The following is an 18,015-nucleotide window of genomic DNA, read 5'->3' as shown; positions in this document are numbered from 1 at the left end:
TTTTGTATCCAATATTTGGTTGACTGGGAGGGTTACGGTCCCGAGGAGTGGTTGTGGCTTCCCTCCCGTTTTATTTTGGAACCCGGTCTTATTCATGATTCCTGTTTGGCTAATCCTGCTGCTCGTGGGACATCTGGGGTCAGCCCTTGGGGGGTACTGTCAGGATTTGAGTTTTGTCTGCTTTTTATTTCTTTGCTTTGATTTCTTTGTTCAGTTACTTTCTGTTTTGTTTAGTCTCTTGCTGGGGTTTTTCCTGATTGGGTCTGTCTGTCCCTTTCTCTCTTGTCTGTCTCTGCTGGCTCTTGGTGGTGGGCGTTTCCCTCTCTCTGGCCACACCCTCATTCTAGTGCGTTCCACGCACACCTGCTCTCAATCTGCTCCTCATCACCTGGGTGTATTTATACTCCTCATTTTGCTCTGCTCCTTTGCCAGATTGATGCTCCTAGTGCCTTCTCTCCAGCTCTGTTTTGTGTATTCTCAACCTGCTTGCCTCACGTCTGTTACGACTACCTGCCTGTATCCTTGACCACGCTTTTGCCTGATGCTCTTGGTTTTGTTACTCTTGTTGGACTGCCTTACTGTGTACCGGACCCCGTTTACTCCTTCAGTAAACTGTTTTTACTTACAGAGCTTGTTGTCTGAGTAATGCATTTGCGTCCAGCCGAACCTGTCAACAAGACCCGACATTCCTTTATACTTGTTCTCTTATACACACAGTCTATCTGCTTTCCTCCTCTCTATCATTTCAACCAGGGCTTTCCCTTTACCAGTCATGCTGCCAACATTCAACAACTTGGCTCTCCCTTCCAAATTTCTTAATTTCCTCATCTTCCACTGCCTCTGGACATGTTCTCTGCCTCTTCTTCTTCACCCAGCAGAGGCCCATTTTCTGCTGACATGATTTTGGAGAAGAGCATCAACAGCGGTTAACCAAGGCTACACCTTATCCAGTATGGAAATTAAATTTGTCATCTGCATGCTTGTTTTGCCAACAATTACATTGGATGCCCATTTCCTGATACAATCCTACTTATTTATCTTGGCTTGGGACAAGTATTCACAATGTACTGGCTGCACACGCATGTTGCTGAGTTGAAAATATCGTACTTTTTCTCAGTAAAAAAGCATTAGCATGCTTGTATTGGGATCAGATGTTGGATATAGGAAAATAACATTATGTTGTGATTTTTTTTCTCCAGAACATGATCCTTCAAACATTTGATAACTGAACCTTTGTAATTAGCTGCTTACGACCTTTAAATTAATGCAATCTTGCTGCTTTCTGTACTGTTCTCCTGCATAACTAACTAAAGATTCCCCATGTAAATTACTGCAAAACAAGCTCCCTCTCCTGAACAACTTGTAAATGTATAATTTTTTAGTTGTCATGGAAGCAGCCAAATATCCAGCTCCACACAGCTGCCAGACACTAACTGTATGAAGTTGTTTTTGATGCTGAGCTGACCTGACAATATTTTTACAATCCCCATGGAACTATTAGACTGATTCAGTGATGCATTGTGTCAAATTTCTTTTTTCTGAAGAACAGGATCATCTTTGTCAGTTACATTCATTATTTGAAAATCACCTTTATAAATTTACATTAAAGGGGACCTTCATGTAAATTATTTTTAGTTTTTTATCAATCGAAATTCAATGCAGGGGTGGTGGCCATGTGGTTAGTGCACTTGGTTTCAGTGTGAAAAGCTTCCTGTTCAAACCCACGCCTGCCACATTTTTCTGTGTAATGTAGAGTTGCATCAGGAAAGGCATCCAGCATAAAACATGTTCCACATCAACATGTAGATCCAGCTTGGATTTGCTGTAGGGACCAGAGTGAAAACAAGGGACCAGTGAAAGGGCTTAGTTTAGTGCAGGTACTATGGGCTCTAGATTGGGTAGTGTAGTGAAATAGCTAGCATTCAAACATTTAGCAGATCTTAAATACTCAAAATTCTTATGGTCAATCCAGACCAGATATTCATAATGGCCTGTGGGTGTATGTGGGTGTAAACACTGTTTTCCACTTATCACCCCACTGTATCATGACCAAATAGTAAATGTTGCATAGATCCAACTTTGTAAACACTTTGGCCCCCTCTAGTGGCTCAAACGCCAATGCAATAAGCAGAAAGGGATATCTATTTTTAATTGTTTAATTGAGCCCTCTGTAATCAATACATGCTTGTAGGGTCTTATCCTTCTTTTCCATGAAGAACAATCCTGCTCCAGCAGATGACAAGGATGGTTGAATAAAACTGGCCACAAGTAACTCTTGGACATGAGACACCCGTGTGCTTGACACTCTAGTGCTGATAGAGAATAACATTTAGGCGGATGTTGTTGAAGCTGCAGAGAACATTGCCTTCCAATGGTTGGTCTTCTTAAAATTCTGTTGTATTTTTGAGAGGCAAACAATGACATAGTGATTTTTTTAACAACCTACCATTTATGTCATGTGTTGTATGACAAACCCATTGGAAGTTATGAAAGTTGGAATTCTTTTTTTCCAGATATAATTATTCCTTTGTCTCTATTGGGCTCATATTAATCTGGGTCATACAAGACAATTTACAAGAGTCTCCAACAGACAGCCACTGTGGACGTTTTAGGGAAAATGTAATCACATATATATGACTCTTTTGCAAAAGGCACAGATGTACACATATGCACAATGGTGACAACAGTGTTGTGTTCATGTTGTGTGTATGTGCAGCCCAGTCTCAGGTTTTTTTTTTTTTTTTTTTACCATGCTCTCATGACGAAATGAGTCAAATTTTTGTGACGGGGTGTTTTTTTTAACTCACTATTACAAACCCTACTCCCACCCAAAACCCTAACCTTAACCATAACCTAATCTTACTCCTTCCCCCCACCCTAACCATAACCACTCTGCTTCACTTTTAATTTCGTGCAGCCATCACAGAATGAATGAGAATGAATTCTGCTGTGATGAAAATGAGGTGCTTTTCATCACAATATCACGAACCAATAGATTAATGTATATTTTGTGCTGCTGAATCACGACTTGCCGTGAGACCAGGTTGGTATGTGGCATGGAATTATAAGACTGTCATCATGGTACTGAACAGTGGTGCTTTTTGTCAAAGAGGAATGTGGATGTGTCTCCCTCAATACATTTGTGTCTGCAGCAACTCGTGTGTTACAGCCATAATGTAGTTTGTCTAAATTCATACCCCGACATGTTTGTCTCAAAGACGTGTCATAGTCTGGCCAGTGGAGAGTGTGTTATGTCTGCAAAGTCCGGTTTGTTCAACTAGGGTGAGCGCTGTGAGCCATGGCTGGAGCCGTGGCTGGAGAAAAGTTCTGACATGACTTGCTGAGGTGTTCAGACCAAGGTGGGAAAAAACTGACAGATTTCGAAAAGGAGTGTGTCTTATGCACAGTGGAGTGCAGAGGCATGGCCACATGAAAACAGAATGCAAACAAGATAGGTTCACTGACCAAATGTCTCTCACATGACTGTGTAATGTAATATTATTATTACTAACTGGATAATACAGTCTTCATTTAATTCAGGAACAGTTGGGGTAAAATGTGTATGATTTCTAACCTCCCTGTGACCCTTAGTTGGAGTAGACAGGTATACAAAATGAATGAATGAATGAATGATTTCTACCCTTACTGATGAGCATGAATCGTGGTTAGGGCACAAAAGCTGTAAAATATTTCCTCTACTTATCATACATGCAGTCTGATTGATTCTTGCATAAATAATTTGAAGACAGGCATTGTATAGCTTTATATAGGGAGGTGGAGTGAAATAATTGCCAAACATGTCTGATGTTATATGTATTTTGCTTTTCATCAGCAGCAAAGTTATGCCTCTCATTTTCTTTTCACACCCTCCTCCTCAAAATCAGTGTTTTTTTTTTTTCCTCCAACCTCAAACTGCCACCCACAAACATATGTCCCTCTGTGGCACAATGTGGCACAAAGATGGTAGTACTGTGGAATACCAAAATAACCCCAGTCACTATATTCTGGAGTCGCAAGAATCGCCACAAAAAAAAACAGTAAACATGTTCAGTATACACTCTGGGACTGTTTTTCAGCCTGAGACACAATGCCAACACCTATTTTTTTCTGGGAGTGGGGTGAGCGGGGGTGGGGGTTGGGAGCACACATTTTGCCCAATATGACCGGGCCTTTTTTACACAGCAGTTGTTTAAATTTTTATATCTTCATATGACTTCATATTTTGTTGCCTTGAGGTCGACAGGCTGTGTTCCTTTTAAAATGTGCTACAACTATGTTATCTGATGCACCAAATACATTGCATAATGCACAAAAATAAAAGCAGCAAGGAACTGGAGCCACAAGTTAACATAAAATCCTCCATAAAGAGGAGAGTGGGTATTACACCTGTTTGTGGTTTATTTTACATCTGGTTAATGTCTATTCTGCAATTGCTGGCTTAATACTGACCAATCTGTCGAGATAAACAAATATGTTCGCAATCTGAAAATGGGAACATGCATAAATCTCTCTGCTGCAATTTGTAGAACCTGAAATAATTTCTTTCTGAATAGCCAAGCTTCATTGCTCTGCTAAGTGAAACACTGATTCCATGAATATGTTCATGTGTTATGAGACTGAATCCATCATGCACTCCTGAAATCCATTGTGATCTTTTTATGGCTTTGGTGGGTAATAAAGGGAAGCATTAGTGGCTTAATGGAAGCCAATAACCAGACCCCATAACTCCAAGCTGTAATGAGCATCTGATCTGAATTTTAAACACAAATTTGCGAATGGAAATTTTTAATGCAGTAATACCTATACAAATGTGTGATTGATTCAATTTTCATGATTGCATCTGCCAAGGGCATAATAAAATCATCGGGTTAATTAATTAATTAATTAATTTGTCGGTGTGTCTCTTGGTCTTTTAGCAGGATTATATCAAAACAACTGCACAGATTTTGACAAATTTTCACCGTAGATATTAGGCCATGGAAGACTCCATTCAATTTTGGAAGTGATCCGGATATGGATTCTGGATCATGATTTCACTTTATGGGCTATGGATGATTACGTTAAAACTGCTTCACAGATTCTCACCAAATTTACACCACCGATAGGTATTAGGGCACGGAAGACTCCACTGAATTTTGGAGGTGATCTGGATCTGGATTCTGGATCAAGTTTCACTTTACATAGTCTTTGAAGGATTACATCAAAACTACTTCACAGATTCTCACAAAATTTGCACCACAGATAGATATTAGGGCATGGAATGCTCCATTAAATTTTGGAGGTGATCCGGATCTGGATCCAGATGCTGGATCAAGATTTCACTTTACATAGGCTTTGAAGGATTACGTCAAAACTACTTCAAGGATTCCCACCATATTTGCACCACAGACATATATTAGGGCCTGGAAGACTCCACTGAATTTGGAGGTGATTCAGATCCAGTTTGGTGGATGTCAGAAATCTTGGATTGCTCTTGTTTCATCATTTATTTCTATTTTACAATGCTTGGAAAAGAGTCAAATAAAGATGTTTCCAAAACTGAAGACATACAAGAAATCATGTGTCAAGGTTACTAATTTGAATATGTTTAAACAAGAACATCAACTTCATCCTGCAACAGACTGGCGTCCAGTCCTGGATATACCCTGTCTCATGCCCTATGAAAATTTAGTAAGGTATATCTTATATATTATATTCCAGTTCTAAGGTGGAACTATGCCAGTATACAAAGGTATATCTAAATATCTAAAAAGGAAGAGTAAAATAGGAGAGTAGAAAAGAGTAGAGTAGAGCCACTTAGGTGCCTGGTCTTGAGAACCAGGGATGGTAGGTTAAAAAGCTTTTTTATCCCATGGGAACTCTCCCTATGACTGCAATTGAAACAATTGAAATACAGTTCTAACTTGTTTGTGGTCTTTATAATGAACTATTATAAAAACCACAAACACACAACTACAAGACACAGGGTAAGCAAGTGCATGTGCAGCTAGGTCCATACTGGCCACCCCCCACCCCTTTTTTTCTGTATACAAGAGCATTTGTTAGGTAAAGTAAATACTGAATAAAGTTCAAAGTGCAGATTACCAGGATGACTTTCTTTCACAATTGCTAATGTACAACATAGTGGCTTACTGGTGAACAGTATTGCCTCAGCTAGAAGGTCCCTGGTTCACTTCTGACCTGGTGACTCCAAATGAACCATACGTCTGAGTTAGAGTGTGAATGTGTTTATCTGTCTATATTTTGGCCCTGCAATATCCTATCAGGCTGTTCAGGGTGTACCCCACCTATCACCTAATACGCACTGGGATATGCTTGAGCACCACCGTTACACTTAATTGGAATACGTGGGATGCTGTAAATGAATGAATGAATAATATGTATTTCTTGAAACCATCCACCATTTCTTCAAAACACAAAAATCAGTTTTAATACTGCATTTCCAAAACTTCCAACACCTTGCGAAAACAAAAAATCACCTGAAAAGTGTTGCTTTTCAGATCATACACAAAGTCCCCAAAAAAGCAATATTATGGTAAAGTGGCTGCATTTACATTGTGTTTTACCATCTGCATCAGAAGCTCAAAGTGCTTCATCCATTTACACAGACACACCAATGTCAGTGTGCTGCCATGAAAGGTGCTCACTACACACCAATAGCAACTAGGGGATTCAGGACCTTGCCCAAAGGCCCTTAGTGATTCTGGCTGGGTTTTGAACCAGAAATCCTCTGGTCTTAACCAGTAAACCATTACCTTCCATTGAGCAGTGTTTGTTACGCCCCCCAAATACATATGTATTCAAAACAGTAAGGCAGTTTAGATATTGTTTACAATAAGTACTGCAAGCAATACAATATTAAATGCTTGTAAATTCTTCAGTTATAAACAGGGAAAAATACAGCACTGCAAAAGGAGAATAGCAAGATGTCAATGAAAAGTGCAATATACAACCCCAATTCCAGTGAAGTTGGAATAAAAACAGAATACAATGATTTGCAAATTCTCTTCAACCTATATTCAATTGAATACACCACAAAGACAAGATATTTGGATGGCAGCATGTGTTGCTCCAAAACCTGGATGTACCTTTCAGAATTGTTGGTGCCATCCCAGATGTGTTAGTGCACATGCCATGGGCACTAAACACACACCCATACCATCACAGATGCTGGCTTTTGGACTTTGCGCTGGTAACAATCTGAATGGTCTTTTTCCTCTTTTGTCCGGGAGACACAACATCCATGATTTTGCAAAACAATTTGAAATGTGGACTCATCAGACCACAGCACACTTTTCTCCTTTGCTTCTGTCCATTTCAAATGAGCTCAGGCCCAGAGAAGGCAGCAGAGTGTCTGGATGTTGTTGATATATGGCTTTCGCTTTGCATGGTAGTGGTTTAACTTGCACTTGCAGATGTAGTGACAAACTGTGTTAACTGACAATGGTTTTCTGAAGTGTTCCTGAGCCCACGCGGTAAGATCCTTTACACAATGATGTCAGTTTTTTAATGCAATGCCACCTGAGGGATTGGAGCTCACAGGCATTCAATGTTGGTTTTTGGCCTTGCCACTTACGTGTAGAAAATTCTCCAGATTCTCTGAATCTTCTGATTATATTATGGATTGTAGAAGATGGAATCCCTAAAGTCCTTGCAATTGAACGTTGAGAAACATTGTTCTTAAACACAGTTGTTCACAAAGTGGTGATCCTCACCCCGTCTTTGCTTGTGAATGGCTGAGCCTTTTGCGGATGCTCCTTTTATACCCAACCATGACACTCACCTGTTTCCAATTAACCTGTTCAACTGTGGAATGTTCCAAACAGGTGTTCTTTGAGCATTCATCAACTTTCCAGGGATGAGATTGGCAAATTCTATTTTCAGAGGAAAATAAGCCAGGGTCCAGGGGCTGCAGGCCCCGGCGGGGTCAGGGGGACGAAGTTCCCCTGAAGCCAAAGCATTTTTGCTGTTTTAAAACATGTAAATTGCACAAAAATATTAAAAACTACTATAAATGCCAGGTGTTCATATCTATAATTCAAACTGTAAACCCTTACTAAGACCATCTACTGTACATGTGTATTTTTGTGACCAAAATATTTTTTCATAACTAGACTTACTTGATTTTCAGCATTCTCCACTTTCAGCATGGCACACTTGTCAACAAACATACATGTACATGTATATCCTCAAATACATGTACATGTATAATCCAATGTTCTATGTCCATTGAACTGTCAGACCATATAAGGTTTATATTTAGTCAACGTGCTCTCCACCTATAACACTGTCATCACGTGTATACATGTATATAATATACACACACATACATGTATATATAATTACAATGTTCTAGCACACTACAATAACGTCAAAATGTCTGTTTACCTAATCCACTGACTGTGTGTGTGTGTGTGTGTGTGTGTGTGTGCAACACTGAAGAAAGGGTGGAAGAAACGCATATATAACCTTTGCGCTGATTGGTCATAAGCTTTGTAATAACCAATGAAAACGTGCGTAAGTAATAGCTTCGACTGCGCTTCGATATGTCTCGGTTTTTATGATTTGTTGGAGGGAAAACTACTGAATATTGGAAGTTGAAAGACTACACAGTTACCTCCCTTACACTACATGCTCATTGTGCACCTACTTCATACTGGTCACTGATCAGCACAGCCTTACTTCTGCGTTCGGCTGACTGACGGACTGATCGAACTTGCTGCGTCAGCGATAACAAACAAAGACCACTCAGTGTTCTGAATAGACGACAATTTTATTAAACAAAGGTACTCCTGGCATTATTATTATAATTTTTTTTTTTTTTGCATTCTTCCCCCCCACCCTAAAATTTTCTCAACAGATTTGGACGTTTCACAAATTTGACCCCCAGGACTGTCAAATCCACGGAAAAATCTCATCCCTGACTTTCCCAGTCTCTTGTTGCCCCTGTCCCAGCTTTTTGAAATGTGTTGCAGGCATCCATTTCAAAATGAGCAAATATTTGCACGAAAACAATAGTTTATCAGTTTGAACATTAAATATCTTGTCTTTGTGGTGTATTCAACTGAATATAGGTTGAAGAGGATTTGCAAATCATTGTTTTCTGTTTTTATTGACATTTCACACAACGTCCCAACTTCATTGGAATTGGGGTTGTACTACACTATAAATGAAACTGCAAAATCAAAGTTGATAAGGGCTCAGCACTATATCTTTGTGCTCTGTCAGGGCAGAGGACTTCATCGACATCACACATTGTGTTTTCCCTCACAAGTCCACATGGAAAGCACAGGACTCCCCACCTATGTTACCACTGACCAAATTCACAGCCTGTAGGAGGTTTTCGTTGGTGTAAGAATTTCAGTCACATAATGTAGCTTCCTTCACAAGATTACCTGTGCAAATTCTTAATGCACAACTGGCGTTGCATCAGGAAAAGTGTTCCCAGTGTAAAATGCTGGCTCAGCTGTGCTGAAAACAAAAACAAGGGGAGTATGGTGTATGAGCTTTCATGAATTACTGATTCTCATAAAGGCAAAAATGCTAAATGGACAATATGTGCTATTTTGCGCATTTGTCTGATGCAGTCCTAATTGTCCACTGATATCAACTCAGCCTGCAAGTGTATTTACAAGTGCAATGGTGTTTGTGCACATTTTTAAATCAGGCGTCTTTTTTTACTTGTTGTCATCTATATAAATTTGGTATTTTGGAAACACTCCCATTAAAAACCATTTTCATTTTCTTGGACATGCAGCTGCAGGAACTTAACAAGTTGGTTTATAACAGTTGCCCATGAATGATGTAGCAAGTGGTTTGATGATATAATGCACTGGACTTGTACCATATGATGTGTGTAAAAGCCACAGTTATAAAAGTAGCACACCCACTATTGCACAGTCTTGGCACTGTTCCTGAACACCTTCTTGGGAGGTCCTGGCATGTACAACAATGTTATGGGTTCCATAGAAATGCAAGGGATTTTCACAGTATGTCAAAACTTGCACCATAAAAAAAGACATTTTCAAATGTCTTTAAATTACCACCACAGATCTAGTATAAAACAAGATCACACAATCACAGAACATTCTGATTCATCACAGACACCCTCCAGGACCCTCTGAGATTTTTAAAGATAAGGACAATGCTTCCAACTGAGACCATTCAGGGTGCTCATCTCATTTTCCTTTTTCTCCACCTCTAACACACAGTTTTCCTCCTCTGTCTCTCAGATTGTTACCTCCTATTGTTAGTATCCATTAAGTCCCAATCACAGTACTCTCCTTTCATCCTACCACTTTGAAAAAGGTAAAGTGTTAGTGCAAAGACAGAATACTGGGATTGGACCAAAGTCTGGACACTCTGAACTGGGTACTGGGTTATATTGTTTTATCACATCATAGCAACAAGTGTAAACAATATAGAGTGGTTGATCAACTGGCGGTCTGTCCAGAGTGTACGCTGGTTCTCACCCAGTGACTGCTGGGATAGCCTCCAATCTCTCTGTTACGCTTAACTAGAATAAACAGGTTTAGAAAATGGATGGATGGATGGATGTAGGTGCTGACATTTGTCTTGTAACTGTGTTTAATTATAGTTGCCATTATGCATCACAAGTGTGTCACAGTGCAACCTGTGTATTAGTGAGTGGAAATGTGTTCAGAGGTTTGAAATAAAGACCACATGAAAATTGCAAATTGTGTCTAACTCTATGAAAACTGTTTTGCCAAAAGCCTGATTATATAAATAGAGTTGGGCAACTGCTCATTTGGTTCAGACAATAAGCTTTAGTGTTTGAGCAAAACAGAAAAACTGTCATTTTGAAGGTATTTACATCCAAATAGGGTGAACATTGTTAAAACATTGATAATGTTTATGGTTCCCTTCAATTTTCAAAGTGTCTGCTCCTCAGTGTGATGCAGTATCCACTGTGGTTAAGACATTTAAATGTCAGGGCACTGCCATGCAAAGGTGCTCACACTTAAGTATTTCAGCAAAAGCTCTTACTCAAGGGCACGTTTGTGATGGTAATAAGAGGACAACACACACACACACACACATATATATATATATATAATATATATAGTGAGGAAAATAAGTTTTGCAAGTTTTCCCACCTACAAAGAATGGAGAGGTCTGTAATTTTTAGCATATGTACACTTCAAATGTGAGAGACAGAATCTAAAAAAAAAAAAAATCAGAAATTCACCCTGTTTGATTTTTAAATAATTAATTTGCATTTTATTGTATTAAATAAGTATTTCACCCCCTACCAACCAGCAAGAATTCTGGCTCTCACCAACCTGTTATTTTTTCTTTAAGAAGCCCTCTTATTCTGCACTCTTTAAGCTGTATTAATTGCACCTGTTTGCACTTGTTACCTGTATAAAAGACACCTGTTTACACACTCAGTCAATCACACTCCAACCTGTCCACCATAGCCAAGACCAAAGAGCTGTCTAAAGACACCAGGGACAAAACTGTAGACCTGCACAAGGCTGGGATGGACTACAGGACAACAGGCAAGCAGCTTGGTAGAAGACAACAACGGTTATGATTATTTATTAGAAAGTGGATGAAACACAAGATGACTGTCAATCTCCTTTGGTCTGGGATTCCATGCAAGAGCTCACTTTGTGGGGTAAGGATGATTCTGAGAAACCTCAGAACTACACAGGAGGACCTGGTCCATGACCTGAAGAGAGCTGGGACCACAGTCACAAAGATTACATTAGTAACACATGATGCTGTCATGGTTTAAAATCCTGCAGGGCAGCAAGGTCCCCCTGCTCAAGCCAGCACATGTCCAGGCCCGTTTGAAGTTCACCAGTGACCATCTGGATGATCCAGATGAGGCATGGGAGAAGGTCATGTGGTCAGATGAGACCAAAATAGAGTTTTTTTTAATCAAGTCCACTTCCCGTGTTTAGAGGATGAGAACAACCCCAAAAAACCCATCCTAGCCGTGAAGCAATGGGGGTGGAAATATCATATTATGGGGGTGCTCTTCTGCAAACGGGACAGGACAACTGTACCGTATTGAAGGGAGGATGGATGGGGTCATGTATTGCGAGATTTTGGCAAACAACCTCCTTCCGTCAGTAAGAGCATTGAAGATGGGTCATGGCTGGGTCTTCCAGCATGACAATGACCCCAAACACACAGCCAGGGCAACTAAGGAGGGGCTCCGTTAGAAGCATTTCAAGGTCCTGGAGTGGCCTGGCCAGTCTCCAGACCTGAACTCAATAGAAACTCTTTGGAGGGAGCTGAAACTCCAAACCTGAAAGATTTGGAGAAGATCTGTATGGAGGAGTGGACCAAAATCCCTGTTGCAGTGTGTGAAAACTTGGTCAAAAACTACAGGAAACATCTAACCTCCGTAATGGCAGACAAATGTTTCTGTACCAATTGTTAAGCTCTGTTTTTCTAGGGGGTCAAATACTTACTTAATGCAATAAAATGCAAATTAATTATTTAAAAATCATACATTGTGATTTTCTGGATTTTTTTTTTTTTTTTTTTTGATTCTGTCTCTCATAGTTGAAGTGTACCTATGATAAAAATTACAGACCTCTCCATTCTTTGTAGGTGGGAAAACCTGCAAAACTGACAGGGGGTCAAATACTTATTTTCCTCACTGTGTGTATATATATATATATATATATATATATATATATATATATATATATATATATATATATACAGTGAGGAAAATAAGTATTTGTAAAGTTCTCCTCCCACTTAGAAATCATGGAGGGGTCTGAAATTTTCATCTTAGGTGCATGTCCACTGTGAGAGACATAATCTAAAAAAAAATAAATCTGAAAATCACAATGTATGTTTTTTAATAATTTAATTGTATGTTACTGCTGTAAATAAGTATTTCAACACCTGTGAAAATCAATGTTAATATGTGGTACAGTAGCCTTTGTTTGCAATTACAGAGGTCAAACGTTTCCTGTAGTTTTCTGTCCTTAGGCAGCTCCTTGGTCTTGGCTATGGTGGACAGGTTGGAGTGTGATTGATTGAGTGTGTGAACAGGTGTCTTTTATACAGGTAACAAGTTCAAACAGGTGCAATTAATACAGGTAAAGAGTGCAGAATAAGAGGATTTCTTAAAGAAAAATTAACAGGTTTGTGTGAGCCAGAATTCTTGCTGGTTGGTGTGGGGTCAAATACTTATTTGCAGCAGTAACATACAAATACATTATGTCTCATCAGATGATGTCTCATCAGAACTCAGAATACTCAAAACTCAGAATATCCTCTCAGTTGTGAGTTTGTTCTCCATATCTTTAAGCTTGTGACAGACTCTTGCACTATCCTGCAATGTAACCCTTCCTTTGTCACTGTGGCACCATGTGCCTGGACACTGGTCATTGAGGCCTGCCCTCTGGTGCCAAAAGCAGTAGCCCTCTGGTATTGAAGCTGTATACATTATCTGTGCTGTACTGAGCCAATTATATAGGTTTTCACATAGTATTATCATTATATTGTTCAGCATTTGTGATGAAAAAATACACGAGTCATTCACATGCCATCAAGGAATGAATATAATGATACTGTGATTTTTTAAATCCACAAGAGACATTTTCATCAGGCCAGTATACTTTAAGTAAGATTGACAAATACATGCATTTATAGGCCTGATTGTGCAGCAGAGTCATGGGGATTTTTTATTTATATATATATAAATTTCTTTTTTAGAACAAGCTCATACAAAGTATGAAAACAGTCGGCGGCCATGTTGTTTCATGCATGTTAGGGATGAAGTAGAGAAGATACAGGATGTAAATAAGAAACTATGAACTCAGCAGTTCAAATAACACAAAGATAAGACTTTTCATTGTCTTTCTTTAGCAAAAACAAGCAAACTTTCAGAAAACATGAAAAACCGGATGGCCATTTGGGTTTTATGCAAATTAGGCAGTGAAGGAGTAGAGATACAGCATGCTAACAACAATATTTGAATTATGGAGGTCAAAATACACAAGAATAGATCTTTTATTTCGGTTTCTAATGCAAATACAAGTAAACTTGTGGGAAATTTGACAAAATGGATGGCCATTTTGTTTTATACAAATTAGAAGGTGAAAAAGTAAAGATACAGCATGCCAACAGCAATTTTTGAACTCAGCAGTTCAAAATACATAGAAATCAGCCTGTTGTCTGCTTTTATAGTTTTTTTTTCCAATTGCTAGCACACTTAAATGACATACATAGCACAATTATTTTAACTGACACACAGAGAGCAAAACCTCCTCTCAAATCTCCAAAAGTCTAAACACAGTTTCTGCTGTACACACATTTTACAATTCAAAATGGCACTTGTTAAATGAACTGAACACGGTTCTCTGCATAAGACACAACAATCTGACATAAAGTCACACGTTTGCAATTTCAAAACACTGCCATTCAAAATGACACTACATGAAATTGGCCTATATGTTCCATCTGGCCAAACACCTGAATGCTTAATTGTTACAGTTTTTATTGATTGCTTTGACCTGTTTGAAGAAACTGGTAACCCTCTCAGTCTTCATCATCACTCTCTCAGCAGAGCAAAAAACACCTCTTGCAAATGAGTTAACCCATTGTCATTGGTTTGACACACTTCCCCCACCCTTTTGCAAATCAGTTAACGCAGATGTCATTCTAACCAAACAGAAACCATATGTTCCCATCGCTTAGAAACGTCTTGACCGGTATGAAATCACTGGAGCACCTGTTTGACACTGCTTCACACAACTTTTCAATTTGCAATCAGTCTGCAGGCTTAAAAGGTGCCATGTTGTGTGTTGTAACTTGCAAGCATGGATGGTCTAAGGCACATGAGAGTGAGAGTAATAAGAGGTAGAGGGCTCGGGGGAAGAGGAGTCCGAGGAAGAGGAGTCCGTGTGCGAGGTGGAGGTGTAGCTGGAAGGGCTCAAGTCACAGATGAAATTCGGGCAACTGTGATTGATCATGTGGTAAATCATGGTCTTTCACTTAGAGAGGCTGGACAAAGAGTCCAACCTGTTCTCAATAGAAACATGGTTGCATCCATTGTCCAAGTTTTTTGAATGGAGAACAGGTAATGTCACTTATACAGTATATACAGATATATCTGTAGTGATATACAGTATTTCATGTAATTTCTTCCACATTTCATGTATTCTTTATAGAATCGAAAGGCTACCAGTCGGTGGTGGTAGATGCAGAATTTTGAATGCTGAGCAGGAGGCAGCCATGGTTCTGGCAAATAATGCCATTAGGCTGCTTGAAATCAGGGCAGAAGTGATTGCAGATCAGGGGGTATTTAGAAATGTAAATACTGTGAGTGAGACAACATTTACCCATGTCCTCAGAAGGAACAATATGGCAATGAAACAGCTCTACAGAGTTCCCTTCCAGAGGAACTCTGATGCTGTGAAGGAGGCCAGATGCCAATATGTGGAGGTAAGGACACATTACAGTACTATACTGTTGTGCCTTGGCATATCATGCAGTTACTGTCAACTGGAGTTACCTTTACTGTATGTAATTGTAATTTTGCTTTTTCTTTTCTTTAGCGTATCATGGAGCTTGAAGCTGAGGGGGCACATCATATTTTCATCTATGTCGATGAAGCCGGCTTCAACCTCTGTAAAGTGAGATGACATGGGAGGAACCTCATTGGGCATAGGGCCACTATTACAGTTCCAGGGCAGAGCAGCACCAACATTACTATGTGTGCTGCTATTTCTAATGATGGCATCCTCAGCCATATTCCAGCTGTTGGCCCCTACAATAGTGAGCGCCTCATTGCATTCTTGAACACCCTGCATGACAGGCTCATCCCGCCTCAGGAAAGAGGGCTGTTGAGGCCTGGCATGCCACTGTTTGTAATCATCTGGGACAATGGTATGTGGGGCACCTGAGGATGATGATGCAATTCCTTCCTGCATACTCTCCATTTTTAAATCCTATAGAGGAATTCTTCAGTGCATGGAGATGGAAGGTATACGATCACTGCCCCTATGAGCAGATGCCCTTGCTCGATGCAATGACTGCTGCTGCCCAAGATATAGATGCAGAGGTATGCCAAGGATAGAAAAGGCATGCTAGAAGATTTTTCCCTAGGTGCATCGCAAGGGAGAATATTGAGTGTGATGTAGATGAGGCCATGTGGCCTATTCGTCAAGAGAGAATAGACTAGAAGAGATTTTTTTTTCTTTATTGTACAGAATTATTATTTTTATTTTCCTAATGTCTTACACAGTGATGGATTTTATTTTTTTTCATACTCTATATGTGGTTTCTGTTGCAATATTTCATTTGTTAGCCACAATTAAAAAAAACAACAACAAAAAAACAAGAATGAATACTGCAATCAATAAAATTTTCATCACAGCATATCTGATTCTGGATCTATTTTTTTGCAAGAAGGCAAATTTGACTACAAATGGCACTGACGTAAGCTGCTCAGTCATTACTGTAGCTCAGTCATTAGGTACAATGACCAGTAATGCAGCACTGATTCACACAGAGTGCTGCATTTTGTATTTTGATGCCCCTTGTCTAATGACTGATTGGAAGCGCTTATGCACGTGTGTGCAAGTTGTGTTGTTTAAGGGCAAAATTTACTTTTGGTCCATATTTTAAATGTTTTAACAGAGTAGAGCCTTTTGCGAGCACGTGTCATTTTAACAATTGGTGCCACTGTTTAGGCCTCTGCGTTAATTGTTTTGAGAAATGTGGATTTTGAGTGGACTACTGCGTCAAAGCAATCAATAAAAACTGTAACACTTCAATCAGGAAATAAGCATGATAAAAAGACCACAGGTGAGCACCTCCTTCTTTTAAAACAGCAATGGAAGATGTTGCAGAGAGAGCAAGAGGGAGGGTGAGAATGAGAGAGGGAGGAAGGGTGAAAGGTAGGCATAGAGCTGGTAGAGGAGTTCATGGCCAAAGAAGACAACAATTCTCAAATGAAATCAGAGCGACCTTAGTTGATCATGTCATCAACCATGGGCTGACAGTGTGAGAAGCTGGACAGAGAGTGCAGCCCAACTTGAGCCATTTTACTGTTGCCTCTGATATCCGGACATTTAGACTGGAGCACAGGTTGTTGTTGTTGTCCATTTGGCAGCTCCTGTGTTGTTCGGGGTCGCCACAGCAGATACAACCAGATCTGCATCGGTATTTGGCACAGGTTTTACGCCAGATGCCCTTCCTGATGCAACTCCAGTTTTACCTGAAGAAACACACACAGCCGCTGGTGTTCCCAAGAGGTCTCCCATCCAAATACTAACTAGATCCTGCACTGCTTAGCTTCTGAGATCTGACGTAATCAGGCTTACAAAGGGCAGACCGGCTGCAGACTGGAGCATGTAACCAAAATATGTAACCAAAATTTCTTTCACACTATGTAGTACACCCCATGTCATAGCGTATCAGTTGGGTGGCACCTCTTTACTTCATGAATGGCTGATGTCAGACACTAACTGTACAAGTTTCCTGTACAATTTACTCTACTGTGGGGGAAATATCTTTAGGCTGCATTGTCCAAGCATATATATATATATTTTTTTTTTCTTTTTTTTTTTCTAAAAGGACTGAGAGACGCAACCATGGTGGACGAAGGGGCCAAATGTTCACTGGGGTACAGGAAGCTGCCATTGTAAACTTGGTTTTGGAAAATAATGAAATCAGATTACGTGAAATTCAAAGCCACATCATCCAAGACAACATCATATTCAACAACATTCAATGAGTCAGTCTGTTCACATTGGCTTGCATTCTCAAGCAAAACCAAATCGGACTGAAACAACTTTATACGGTGCCGTTTGAGTGAAACTCTCAAAGAAACAAAGAGCTCAGATGTGCATATGTGGGTGTAAGTACAATATTGATTGCAGTACACTACACGCAACATGTTTTCCAGTGTACTGGTTAACACCATAATGACTTTTTGTTGTTTTCAGGGAGTACTGGAAATGGATGCTCATGCAATCCCACATGAGTTCATCTTCATAGATGAAGCTGGCTTCAACC

This window comes from Thalassophryne amazonica, chromosome 4, assembly GCF_902500255.1.
Source record: "Thalassophryne amazonica chromosome 4, fThaAma1.1, whole genome shotgun sequence".
NCBI classification, from domain to species: Eukaryota; Metazoa; Chordata; class Actinopteri; order Batrachoidiformes; family Batrachoididae; genus Thalassophryne; species Thalassophryne amazonica.
Note: the sequence above shows the minus strand (reverse complement) of the source record.